This window comes from Tamandua tetradactyla, chromosome Y, assembly GCF_023851605.1.
Source record: "Tamandua tetradactyla isolate mTamTet1 chromosome Y, mTamTet1.pri, whole genome shotgun sequence".
In the NCBI taxonomy this organism is placed as follows: domain Eukaryota; kingdom Metazoa; phylum Chordata; class Mammalia; order Pilosa; family Myrmecophagidae; genus Tamandua; species Tamandua tetradactyla.
The window spans coordinates 16,169,041-16,182,475 of NC_135354.1; the positions used below are offsets into that span (position 1 = coordinate 16,169,041).

Here is a 13,435-nt window from a genome sequence, read left to right on the forward strand (position 1 = left end):
TAGCTTCCATGGTTTCTGCTGAGAAATCTACACATAGTCTTATTGGGTTTCCCTTGTATGTGATGGATTGTTTTTCTCTTGCTGCTTTCAAGATCCTCTCTTTCTCTTTGACCTCTGACATTCTAACTAGTAAGTGTCTTGGAGAACGCCTGTTTGGGTCTAATCTCTTTGTGGTGTGCTGCACTTCTTGGATCTATAATTTTAGGTCTTTCCTAAGAGTTGGGAAATTTTCAGTGATAATTTCTTCCATTAGTTTTTCTCCTCCTTTTCCCTTCTCTTCTCCTTTGGGACACCCACAGCACGTATATTTGTGCGGTTCATATTGTGCTTGAGTTCCCTGATACCCTGTTCAAATTTTTCCATTCTTTTCCCGATATTTTCTGTTTCTTTTTGGAATTCAGATGTTCCATCCTCCAAATCACTAATTCTATCTTCTGTGTCTTTAAATCTATCATTGTAGGTATCGATTGTTTTTTCCATCTTTTCTACTTTATCCTTCACTTCCATAAGTTCTGTGATTTGTTTTTTCAGTTTTTCTATTTCTTCTTTATGTTCAGCGCATGTCCTCTTCATGTCCTCCCTCAATTTATCGATTTCATTTTTGAAGACGTTTTCCATTTTTGTTCATATATTCAGCATTTGTTGTCTCAGGTCTTGTATCTCATTTGAACTATTGGTTTGTTCCTTTGACTGGGCCATATTCTCAAGCTTCTGAGCGTGGACAGTTATCTTCTGCTGCTGGTGTCTGGGCATTTAGTCAGATTTCCCTGGGTGTCAGACCCAACAAGGGTGTAAGATTTTTCTGTGAAATCTCTGGGTTCTGTTTTTCTTATCGTGCCCAGTAGGTGGTGCTCGTGGCACACGTTTGTCTGCGGGTCCCACCAGTAAAAGGTGCTGTGGGTCCTTTAACTTTGGAAAACTCTCGCCTTCCGGGAGGTTCGCTAGCCGAAGTGGGTTGAAAGAGTGTCAGTCGGTCCGGGGTCCGAACGCGGGGAGGGTCGCTGGCCGCCGCAGCCCGGGAAAGCGCCCGTCTGAATTTCCTAGTCCGCCCAGGGCGCCAAGGTTGGCGGGAGGGCGCCAGCTACAGCGGCCCTCCCGGAAGAGTGCACGTTCCCGGGAAGTCATGGGTTTGGAAGGCCCCCCCCCCCCGTCACCGTTCTCCAATTCTCTCAGTTGGTCCGGGGGGTCGCACGTGGTGTGGGCACCAGCCGCCGCAGTTTGAGGGGACCGCCTGTCCAATTCTCCCAGCTGGCCCGGGGAGGGGGAAGGGAGTGACTCCGGCCGCTTGCCGCCCCGCCCGATGAAGCCCGCGCTCCTCGGCGATCTCACCAGAACGGGTTCTCTCAGCCAGCCAGCCGTTCCAGGATGGGGTACGCTGTCTTTTTTATCTCTGTCGTGGCTTTGGGAGCTGTTGTGTATCGTTTTTATTCCCCTAGTAGCTGTCCTGGAGAAGAAACTAAGATCCGCGCGTCTTACTAAGCCGCCATCTTCTCTGGAAATGTAGCCTTGATCGATACTTGATTCTTTTACTTGCTATTTTGAATGGAATTTTTTCCTTTATCAAATCCTCAAATAGGTCATTGCTTATTTGTAGAAACCTTATAGATTTTGGACAATAATTTTATAACCTGTCACCTTGCTGAATTTGTTAGCTCAAGCAACTTTGCTGTAGATTTCTTGGAATTTTCCATGTATAATATCATGTAATTTGCAAATAATGAAAGTTTTACTTCTTCGTTTCCAATTTGGATGCCTTGTATTTCTTTTTCCAGCCCTAATGCTCTAGCTAGAACTTGTAGTGCAGTGTTGAAAAATACAAGTCACAGAGGGCAATTCTTGTCTCGTTTCTGAACTTTCAGTACCATTGATTATGATGCTGTCATTGGGTTCTTTATGTATGTCTTTTATCATATTTGAGGAAGTTGCCGTTGATTCCTACCTTTTGAAGTGGTTTTACTAGTAAAGGATTTTGCATTTTGCCAAATTCTTTTTCAGTATCAATCAAGATGATCATGTGATTTTTCCGTTTTGATTTGTTAGTGTGTATTAACATTAATATTAATTACATTAATTAATATTCTTGTATTGACCCATCCTTGTGTTGCTGATATAAACCCCACTTGGTTTTGGTATATCTGCTGTTGGCTTTTGTTCTAGTTTGCTAGCTGCCAGAATACACCAGAGATGAATTGGCTTTCAATAAAAGTGGATTTATTTAATATATAGTTCTTCAGAGGAAAGGCAGCTAACTTTCAACTGAGGTTCTTCCTTACATGGAAAGGCACAGAGTGATCTCTGCTGGCCTTCTCTCCAGGCCTCTGGGTTCCAACAACTTTCCCTGGGCCTGGGCTGAGCTGCAAGTGCTGAGATGTGGTATGCTGAGCTGCCTGGGCTTTGCTGCATTTGACTCTCTCATAAACACCAGCCAATTACATAAAAAATCATTCATTACAGCAAGCATACGTCCTAGCCGACTGCAGATGTAATCAGCAACATATGAGGTTCACATGCCAATCTCATGTCCACAGCAGTAGAACTAGGCACCTTCACCTGGCCAAGTTGACACCTGATTCTAACTACCACAACTTTGATTTGCTAATATTTTGTTGAGAATTTTTGCATCTGTGTTCTTTATGGAGATTGGTCTATATTTTCTTTCTTATAGCATCTTTACCTGATTTTGGTCTTAAAGTGCATACTAGCTTCGTAAGATGAGTTAGATAGTGCTCTTTTTTCCTCAGTTTTTTTGAAAGAAAATTGAGCACCATAGGTGTTAGTTCTTTTCAGAATGTTGATAAAATTCCTCTGGCTTATTGTATTTCTTCAGGGTAAGTGGTAGTGACCCTCCTCATTTCTGATTTTATTTGCATCCTCTCTCTTTTCTTCTTTGTCATCCTTGCTTTGTGGCCCATAGATGTTATTTTCTCTAAGAAACAACTTTTGGTTTTGATTCTTTCTATTCTTTTGTTCTGCCATGTAACTGTATTTTAATCTTTGTTATTTCTTTTCTGTTTACTTTGGTATTAATTTACTGTCCTTTCTCAGGTTCCTCCAGGTAAGCAGTTAAGTCCTTGAGTTTTGCTGTTTCTCCTTTTTTAATATAGGCATTTACAGCAATAAATTTCGCTCTCAGCATATCCTTTGCTGCATCTGTAATGTCTGATATGTGGTAGTCTCATTTTCCTTCGTCTCCAGATACTACTGATTTCTCTAGCAATTTCGTATTGGCTCACTCATTGTTTAAGAGTGTATTAGATTAATCTCCATATATTTGTGAGAGTTCTTGTTCTTTGGTCGTTATTGATTTCCAGCCACATTCACTGTGATCAAAGAAAGTGCTTAGGATAATTTTCACATTGTTAAACATTTTTTTTTAACAATTTTTTATTGTTAAATGAAAATATTCCTCTATAAAGGCCTGTTTTGTCCCCCAGCATAGGATCTGTCCTGGAAAATGTTTCATAAGCAGTAGATAATGTATATCCTGATGTTTTTGGATGAAATGACCTACATATGTCTATTAAGACTAATTCATTTATCAAATTAAGTTCTCTGTTTCTTTGTTGATCCTCTGTCTGATTGTTCTGTCTTTAGAGGAGAGTAGTGTATTGAAGTCTCCTACTATTACTGTTTAAACATCTCTCGTTCCCTTCAGTTTTGCCATGAGTGTCTCATGTACTTTGGAGCTCCTTCATTGGAAACAGATATATACCTTTTTAACTTTTTAAATTGTATAATATAACATGTATACAAACGAGAAAGAAGAAAACATTAGTTTTGAAAGCATTCGTACCTGTTGTACAAATAGGTACAGGACAGATTGCAAAGTTTACCATGGGCTACCATACCATCAGCTCAGATTTTTCCTTCTAGCTACTCAAGAACATAGGAGGAGAGAAGAAATAAATATTTTTTTATCATCACAATCAACTTTTTTCTTTTTTGTGAAAAATAGCATATATACAAAAAAAAGTAATAAATTTCAAAGCACAGGACAAAAATACTTGTGGAACATATTTCTGAGTTTGGTATGGGTTACAGTTCCACAAATTTTAAGTTTTCACTTCTAGCTACTCCAAGAGAGTGGAGACCAAAAGAAATATCAGTTTAATGATTCCTCTATCATATTGTTAAACCCTACCTTCTCTGTATAACTCCACCATCGTCTTTGATCTTTCTGTCCCACTCTTTAAGGGTATCTTGGCTATGCCCATTCTAACATTTTCATGTTGGAAGGATATGTCACTAATATAGAGTAGGAAGATGGAAGTAAGTGATGTTCTGGAGAAGCTGTGCCCTCTAGGTTTTAGGGCTTTCCTGATCCAGAGACCCTTCTGGAGGTTGTAAGTTTCTGGAAAGTTACCCTAGTATATGGGACCTTTGTAGCATATTATATATGCCCCTAGATGTTCTTTAGGATTGGCTGGAATGGTCTTTAGGATTAATTGGGGTTTGGCAGGTTATGATAGGTAGCAGTGTCTAACTGAATTTTGTGTAAGAGTGACCTCCAGAGTAGCCTCTCGACTCTTATTTGAAATCTCTTATTAGTTACAGTTTTTTCCCCCCATTTTGGTCAGGATGTCATTGTTGGTCCCATGGTGCCAGGGCGGGGCTCATCACTGGGAGTCATCTTTATGCTTCCAGGCAGAGCTTCAACCCTGATGTCATGTCCTGTCCAGGAGGGAGGGCAGTGACTTCAGTTACATAGTTGGGCTTAGAGAGAGTGAATCCACATCTGAGCAACAAAAGAGGTCCTTTAGAAGTAACTCTAAAGCATACCTGCAGGTAGGCTAAGCTTTTCTGCTGCATACACAAGCTTCACAACAGCAAGCCTCAAGATCAAGGTTTGGCCTATTGGTTTGGGTGTCCCCAAGGTTTGATACAGTATCGGGAATTTCCCTGGTGGTAAATTTTAATTATTTCATATTTTTTCTCCTGTCCCTCAAGAAACTTTTTCAGAACTTTCTGGTTATCAGCTTAATATATTCTAGAATGTATCTAGGCATTACATGAAGCTATACAATATTAAAGGCCTTCATTCTTATTATGGGCTCTCTGTGTTTCGATTGTTAAGTGAGCTATCCAGACGGGTTGAGTTTAGAGTATGTGCTACAGAAAATTTAGTTTCCGAACAAAATAAACCTTTCTTCCTTTGGTTTGGGAGTATAGATATTTATGATTGTTATTTCTTCTTGGATAATTTTCGCTTTTACTTATATATAATGTTCTTCTTTGTCTGTTATGATATTTTAAGTCTATTTTGTCTGATACTTGTGTAGCTATTTCATCACTGCTTACATAGAACATTTTTTTCCATGCTTCGACGTTCAGTCTGTTTCCTTGTGTCTAAGATGAGTCTCTTGTAAGCATCATTTAGCTGGATTATATTTCTTAATCCATTCTGCCAATCTGCATCTTCAGTTTTAATTGAAAAGTTTTGTCCATTAACATTCAAAGTTATTACTGAAAAGGCATTTCTTGAATCCACTGTCTTATCCTGTGGCCTTTATATATGTTCTTTTCCCTCTTTTCTCTTTTTATTCTCTAAGTTACCCTTACTTATACTCAGTTCTGTGCCCTCCTCCATATCTCCCTCTCCTGTGTTTGTTTTTGAATTGGCAGAACTCCCTTTAGTATTATTTGTAGGGCCGGTCTCTTGTTAACAGATTCTTTCAGGATTTCTTTGTCTGAAAGTTTAATCTCTCCCTCCATTTTTTTTTTGCAAAAAAAGGGAAACCACCTATATATCCTTTAATAAGAGAATGGATAACTGAGCATTTATCCAATACTGTATTGCAGTGAAAATTTAATATGGTTTCCTTTTTATATAATTTAAATACTCATAATATATTTTAACAGTAAAAAGGATCTCCACTTCTTTGGCTTGTCAATTATTCTACATGCCTAGGCAAGATGTCATAGTTACACTTTTTTTTTTCCTGGAAGTTAAGAATGTGGCCCATGTGGAAAGTGCCAGACCCCACTCCTAGGGACAGATATTACTTTTTTTTTTTTTTTTGCATGCTGTAATGGCAGGGTCACATTTCATTCTTTTTTCCATATGAGTATCCCATTATTGCAGCACCATTTGTTGAATTTTGTTTGTTTGTTTGTTTTTTAATTTTTTTATTAATCAAAAAAAGAAAAGAAATTAACACAACATTTAGAAATCATTCCATTCTACACATGCACTCAGTAATTCTTAGTATCATCACATAGATGTATGATTATCATTTCTTAGTACATTTGCATCGATTTAGGAAAAGAACTAGCAAAACAGCAGAAAAAGATATAGAATGTTAATATAGAGAGGAGAATTAAAATAATAATACTAATAAAATATATATATATATAAAGGAAAAAGAAAAAAACAAAAGCAAAAGATACAAACACACAAACAAACAAACAAAAAACCATATTTCAGGTGCAGCTTCATTCAGTGTTCCAACCTAGTTACATTACACTTAGGTATTATTGTGCTGTCCATTTTTTAGTTTTTGTATCTAGTCCTGTTGCACAGTCTGTATCCCTTCAGCTCCAATTACCCATTATCTTACCCTGTTTCTAACTCCTGCTGGTCTCTGTTACCAATGATATATTCCAAGCTGATTCTCGAATGTCGGTTCACATCAGTGGGACCATACAGTATTTGTCCTTTAGTTTTGGGCTAGACTCACTCAGCATAATGTTCTCTAGGTCCATCCATGTTATTACATGCTTCATAAGTTTAGTCTGTCTTAAAGCTGCATAGTATTCCATTGTAGGTATACGCCAGAGTTTGTTTAGCCACTCGTCTGTTGATGGACATTTTGGCTGTTTCCATCTCTTTGCAATTGTAGATAATGCTGCTATAAACACTGGTGTGCAAATGTCCGTCTGTGTCTTTGCCCTTAAGTCCTTTGAGTAGATACCTAGCAGTGGTATTGCTGGGTCGTAATCCATTCTGCCATTCTATGTCTTTTGATTGGGAAATTCAGTCCATTAACTTTTAGTGTTATTACTGTTTGGATAATATTTTCCTCTACCATTTTGGCTTTTGTATTATATATATCATATCTGATTTTCCTTCTTTCTACACTTTACTCCATACCTCTCTCTTCTGTCTTTTCGTATCTGACTCTAGTGCTCCCTTTAGTATTTCTTGCAGAGCTGGTCTCTTGGTCACAGATTCTCTCAGTGACTTTTTGTCTATAAATGTTTTAATTTCTCCTTCATTTTTGAAGGACAATTTTGCTGGATATAGGAGTCATGGTTGGCAGTTTTTCTCTTTTAGTAATTTAAATATATCATCCCACTGTCTTCTAGCTTCCATGGTTTCTGCTGAGAAATCTACACATAGTCTTATTGGGTTTCCCTTGTATGTGACAGATTGTTTTTCTCTTGCTGCTTTCAAGATCCTCTCTTTCTCTTTGACCTCTGACATTCTAACTAGTAAATGTCTTGGAGAACGCCTATTTGGGTCTATTCTCTTTGGGGTGCGCTGCACTTCTTGGATCTGTATATTTAGGTCTTTCATAAGAGTTGGGAAATTTTCAGTGATAATTTCTTCCATTAGTTTTTCTCCTCCTTTTCCCTTCTCTTCTCCTTCTGGGACACCCACAGCACGTATATTTGTGCGCTTCATATTGTCATTCAGTTCCCTGATCCCCTGCTCAAGTTTTTCCATTCTTTTCCCTATAGTTTCTGTTTCTTTTTGGAATTCAGATGTTCCATCCTCCAGTTCACTAATTGTAGCTTCTGTCTCTTTAGATCTACCATTGTAGGTATCCATTGTTTTTTCCATTTTTTCTTCTTTGTCCTTCCCTCCCACAAGTTCTGTGATTTGTTTTTTCAAATTTTCTATTTCTTCTTTTTGTTCAGCCCATGTCTTCTTCATGTCCTCCCTCAATTTATTGATTTGGTTTTTGAAGAGTTTTTCCATTTCTGTTCGTATATTCAGCATTAGTTGTCTCAGCTCCTGTATCTCATTTGAACTATTGGTTTGTTCCTTTGATTGGGCCATATCTTCAATTTTCCGAGCGTCATCCATTATTTTCTGCTGGTGTCTGGGCATTTGATCAGATTTCCCTGGGTGTGGGACCCAGCTGGTTGAAAGGTTTTTCTGTGGAATCTCTGGGCTCTGTTTTTCTTTTCCTGCCCAGTAGGTGGCACTCGTGGCGGTCGTTTGTCTGCGGGGCAGTCGGCCCGGGAAACCGCGCGTGGAGGCGGGGGTCCGCTGGCCGCGGCTTGGGGGAGTGCCGGTCCAAATTGCCCAGCCGGCCCGAGACGCCAAGCGTGACGGGAGGGCCCCGCTATCCAATGTTCCCAGTCAGACCGGGGAGCCACGTGCGTGGAGGGGACCCCAGTCGCCAGCCGCCCCAGCCGGGAAAACGTGCGCCCCTCGGGTATCTCACCGCAGCGGATTCTCCCTGCCCATTCAGCTGTTCCAGAATGGGGTACGCTGTCTTTTTGGTCTCTGTCGTGACTCCGGGAGCTGTTTCGTATTGTTTCTGTTTCTTTAGTTGCTTTTCTGGAGGAGGAACTAAGACCCGCGCGTCTTACTAAGCCGCCATCTTCTCCGGAAGTCTCTCCCTCCATTTTTAAGGACGGTTTGGCTGGGTACAGAATTCTTGGCTGGAAGTATTTCTCTTTCAGAATCTTGAATATATCATACCACTGCCTTGTCGCTTCCAAAGTGCCAGTTGAGAAGTTTGAACTCAGTCTCACTTGGTTTTACTTGTTTGTAGTAGATTTTCTCTAATCACTTTCAGGATTTTCTGCTTTTCTTCAACATTTGACAGACTGGTTAGTATTAGATTAGCCTGTTCGGATTTGTTCTATTTGGAATTCTTTGACTTTCTTTCATCTATCTAATTATGTCCTTTATAATGGTTGAGAAGTTTTCTCCCATTATATCCTCAGCTAATCTTCCTAACCCTTTACTCTTCTTATTCTGGGACACTAATGATTCTTAAATTTGTGCACTTTGCTTTGTAAATCATTTCCCTGAGATCTGATTAAAGTTTTCCTTCAGGAAGTGGCTTTGCTGGTGCATGGGTCTAGGTGGGAGGTCCCTGATATTTGTGGTCTAGGGGGCAGCGCCCTGGTATGGGTGTGGGCATAGCTCAGGTGCCTTGGGGCAGGATTTCATCTACTTGGGCTGGAGGCATGTACGGCCCAGATATGCAAATTAGCATTTACCCAGAGCTAAGAGGACGTGTTGGGGTTGCAAGCTTGTGCCTGCATGTGTCTGGGGGCCTGTATTCTGATGTTTACATGCACAGAACTGAGGATTGAGGTGGGGTTAAGCAACTATATTGGCTGGTATGCCAGCTTGAAAGAATTTATGGATCCTAGAAAACCCATGTTTAATCCTAATCCCATTTTATAAAGACAGCCATTTCTTCTGATCCCTATTCAGTACTATATGTTGGAAATTTTAGATTACCTCTATGGAGATGTGATTCAGTCAGTGTGGGTATTAAATCTGATTAGGTGGAGACATGTCTCCACCCATTCTAGGTGGGACTTGATTGGTTTTACTGGAATCCTTTAAAAGAAGAAGCACTTTGGAAAAAGCTAGAGAATAACAAGAAAGAAAGTCAAGATATTCTGTGGGTTACCTCTCTGTGTGGCACATGACTCCCAGGGGTGTGGACCTTCCTGACAACATGGGACAGAGATCCTGGTATGAGCTGAGACTCAGCATCAAGGGATTGAGAAAACCCTAGAATGAGCTAAGAATTAACATGAAGGGATTGAGAGAAACTTCTTGACCAAAAGGGGGAAGAGTGAAATGAGATTAAGTGTCAATGGCTGAGAGATTCCAGACAGAGTCGAGAGGTTATCCTGGAGGTTAGGTTATTCTTATGCATTAAGTAGATATCACCTTGTTGTTCAAGATGTAGTGGAGAGGCTGGAGGGAACTGCCTGAAAATGTAGAGCTGTGTTCTAGCAGCCAGGTGTTCTAGTTTGCTAGCTGCCGGAATGCAACACACCAGAGACAGATTGGCTTTTAATAAAAGGGGATTTATTTTGGTGGTTCTTCAGAGGAAAGGCAACTAACTTTCCACTGAGGTTCTTTCTTACGTGGAAGGCACAGGATGGTCTCTGGTGGTCTTCTCTCCAGGCCCCTGGGTTCCAACAACTTTCCCCGGGGTGACTTCTTTCTGCATCTCCAAAAACCTGGGCTGAGCTGCGAGTGCTGAGATGAGGAATGCCGAGCTGCTAGGCTGTGCTACATTGCGTTCTCTCATTTAAGCACCAGCCAATTAAGTCAGACGTCACCCATTGCAGCAGACATGCCTTTTAGCCTACTGCAGATGTAATTAACAACAGATGAGGTTCACGTACCATTGGCTTGTGTCTGCAGCCACAGAATTAGGTATGCTCACCTGGCCAAGTTGACAATGAATCTAACTAACACATGTCCACCCCTTGTCAACTTGGCAACTTCGAGCATCACCTTAAACAGATGCAAAAAATTCTGTTCTTGCTGTGGGCCTGTGAATCTCAAAACAAATTGTCTGGTGCCAAGATGCAAAGGAGGATATTCACAGGATACAGATTGTCATTTCCATAGGGAGAAATGGAAGAAACACAAATGTAAAACCTGCAGGGCAAGCGCCGTGGGATCTCAAAGTCTGAAAGTCATTTATCCTTCAGCTTTAGAAAGTGGCAGTCCCACCCCTTCCAAGGGCCTATGCAGTGGCCTGCCTTTTTCCAAATCAACCTCGGGAAACATCGAGGAGACCACCTCTGGGCTCTCTCCAGGCATCAGGGCCACCCCTGAAGCTCTCTGTCATTTCTGGGGCACATGCTCAACCCCTCCACATGGTGGCAGCCAGGCTTTCCCAGTCCCCCAAGGAGTGTGCTACACCTTTTCCAAGGTCCGAGCCTGCACAAATATTCCACTGCAATCAGCAGGGTGACTCATCCTCTCCCTTAGGGTAAACTCACCCTCTCCCTGTATATGGGTGGGTCCACTCTCCTGGCCAAGGTTTCTTGGCTTCAGACCCGAGCTTCCATGGTTCTCACTCTGCAAACTCCAATTTTTCCCTTTTGTGTCCTCCTTTGCCAAGGTTGGCCGTGGTTCCATTTACACCACCAGTCTCTTCAAGCCCTCCAGGACTTCTCCATCATTCTCTTCACGCTTCCTCCAAAATCTTCCCTTTAGCCATCCAAAAACTTGTTCCAACATATCTGGTATTTTCAAACCGCAGCAGCACCCCACTCCTGGTACCAAATCTGTTTTAGTTTGCTAGCTGCTGGAATGCAACACACCAGAGACAGATTGGCTTTTAATAAAAGGGGATTTATTTTGGTGGTTTTTCAGAGGAAAGGCAGCTAACTTTCCACTGAGGTTCTTTCTTACATGGAAGGCACAGAATGGTCTCTGCTGGTCTTCTCTCCAGGCCCCTGGGTTCCAACAGCTTTCCCCAGGGTGACTTCTTTCTGCATCTCCAAAGGCCTGGGCTGAGCTGCGAGTGCTGAGATGACGAATGTCGAGCTGCTAGGCTGTGCTACATTGCATTCTCTCATTTAAGCACCAGCCAGTTAAGTCAGACGTCACTCACTCATTGCAGCAGACACGCCTCCTAGCCGACTGCAGATGTAATTAGCAACAGATGAGATTCACATACCATTGGCTTGTGTCTGCAGCAGCAGAACTAGGTATGCTCACCTGGCCAAGTTGACAACTGAATCTAACACACCATGTTTCTTGATGATGATGAACAATGATAATACCTTTCACAGTGAGACTCTGTGAATGTGAAAACCTTGTGTCTGATGCTCCTTTTAGCTACTATACAGAAGAGTAGAACATATGGAATAAAAATAAATAATAGGGGGAACAAGTGTTAAAATTAATTTAGTTTGAAATGCTAGTGGTAAATGAAAGCAAGGGTAAGGGGTATGGTATGTATAATCTTTTTTTTCTCTGTTTTATTTCTTTTTCTGTTGTCTTTTTCTTTTTCTAAATCGATGCAAATGTTCTAAGAAATGATGAATATGCAGCTATATGATATTAAGAATTACTGATTGTATATGTAGAATCGAATGATATTTTAATCTTTTGTTTGTTAATTTTTTTAATTAACAAAAAAGTTAAAAAAATAATAAATTTAGTTTGAAATGCTAGTGGTAAATGAAAGCAAGGGGTGGTAGGTGTAATATTTTTTTTCTCTTATGGTTTTATTTCTTTTTCTGTTGTCTTTTTATTTCTTTTTCTAAACCAATGCAAATGTTCTAAGAAATGATGAATATGCAGCTCTGTGATGATATTAAGAATTACTGATTGTATATGTAGAATGGAATGATATCTTAATGTTTTGTTTGTTAATTTTTTTAATTAATAAAAAATATTTAAAAAAAAGAGAGGTTTTCTCCTCTTTTCTCAACATGTTTTTGTACATGAAATCGTACAGACTTAATCCTTTGAGAGGAAGTTCTTTCACTTAATGTAATATATTTGAAATTCATTGCATGGACAATAAATAGTTGGCTCTGTTTTATTTTTAAGTTGTATTCTGTTGCATGAAATTATCAGATTGTTTATTCATCTGCTTGTTAAACTCAATGAAACAGAAATAGATAACCTGAGTTTTCTTGCTTGGAAAGAAGAACTATTTTAATTGCACTTTAAAATCTTTCAGTAAAGAAAATATCAGACCCACATACTTTTATAGACAAATTCTACCAAACATTTTATAAGAAATATACCAATTGTGTGTTCTCTTTCATATATACTTTCCAATTTAGTTTTAAAGAAAATGGAGGAAAATTTTTGTGTGGCCTAAATGTAATATTTTGATTCCCAAAGAGCATATATTAATTCATGCAGTGGCTGTGTCGGATTTCTAGATAATTCCTTATCTTTGTGTTACTCTGATGCGGAAGGGTGACAAACGAAAATATCTGCAAGTAGGGCCTTGTCATCTGTAGTTAAGGAATTTTTCTGTGACATCTCCAATTTGTCATTAAAGAGATGTAGGATTTTTATAATTCATTTAAGTTTTATTTAATTATTTAATTTAAATAATTATGTTCAGAAAGAAAGTATGCTCCCACAGAATAAAATTACATGCATGAGTAGTATGTAAAAACTCAGTGAGAAATAAAACAGATTTGGCAGAAATACTGTGGATTAAACACTTTTAGGAGATCTTATTGGGAAGATGTATTAGTGCAAACTTTCCAAGATGATTTTCCAGTATGTGTCAGTAGCCTTAAAAGCAGTTGTTTATATTGTTGATTTAGTTTACTTCATTTTCAGGATTCTTCCTGAGAAAGTTTGTTTGTTTGTTTGTTTGTTTTGCCCTTGGGCAGGCACCAGGAATTGAAGAGGTCTCCAGCATGGCAGGCAAGAATTCTGCCTGCTGAGCCACTGTGGCCCACCCTGTTCTGAGAAAAGTTTTATATAAAGGTTTATAGTTAAGAAGTTTTGTAACAACTC

At 39.7% G+C, this 13,435-nt stretch overlaps 1 protein-coding gene across 6 annotated transcripts in view; it reads left to right on the plus strand.

Moving 5' to 3' along the window:
* The window catches only part of LOC143672602 (ubiquitin carboxyl-terminal hydrolase 9X-like), a 179,838-nt gene that overhangs the window by 51,987 nt on the left and 114,416 nt on the right, over nucleotides 1-13,435 (plus strand). The gene's annotated exons all lie outside the window — the stretch shown is intronic.